The following is a 489-nucleotide window of genomic DNA, read 5'->3' on the forward strand; positions in this document are numbered from 1 at the left end:
TTATGGCAGAAAGTGAAGAAGAACTAAAGAGCCTCTTGATGAAAATGAAAGACAAGAGTGAAAAAGTTGGCTTAAAGCTCAACATTCAGAAAACTAAGATCACGGCATCTGGTCCCACCACTTCATGGCAAATAGATGGAGAAACAGTGAAAACAGTGGCAGACTTTATTTTTGGGGGCACCAAAGTCACTGCAGATGGTGACTGCAGCCATGAAATTAAAAGACACTTATCCCTTGGAAGGAAAGCTATGACCAACCTAAAATGCAGAGACATTACTATGCCAACAAAGGTCCGTCTAGTCAAAGCTATGGTTTTTCCAGTGGTCATGAATGGATGTGACAGCTGGACCATAAAGAAAGCTGAGTGCCAAAGAATTGATGCTTTTGAACTGTGGTATTGGAGAAGACTCTTGAGAGTCCCTTGGACTGCAAGGAGATCCAACCAGTCCATCCTAAAGGAAATCAGTCCTGAATATTCATTGGAAGGAC

At 42.1% G+C, this 489-nt stretch overlaps 1 protein-coding gene across 1 annotated transcript in view; it reads right to left on the reverse strand.

Annotated features, from left to right (window-relative positions):
• Positions 1 to 489, reverse strand: part of DAAM1 (dishevelled associated activator of morphogenesis 1) — a 184,419-nt gene that overhangs the window by 157,324 nt on the left and 26,606 nt on the right. The gene's annotated exons all lie outside the window — the stretch shown is intronic.

Source organism: Bison bison, unplaced genomic scaffold, assembly GCF_000754665.1.
Source record: "Bison bison bison isolate TAMUID 2011002044 unplaced genomic scaffold, Bison_UMD1.0 scf7180017864254, whole genome shotgun sequence".
In the NCBI taxonomy this organism is placed as follows: Eukaryota; Metazoa; Chordata; class Mammalia; order Artiodactyla; family Bovidae; genus Bison; species Bison bison.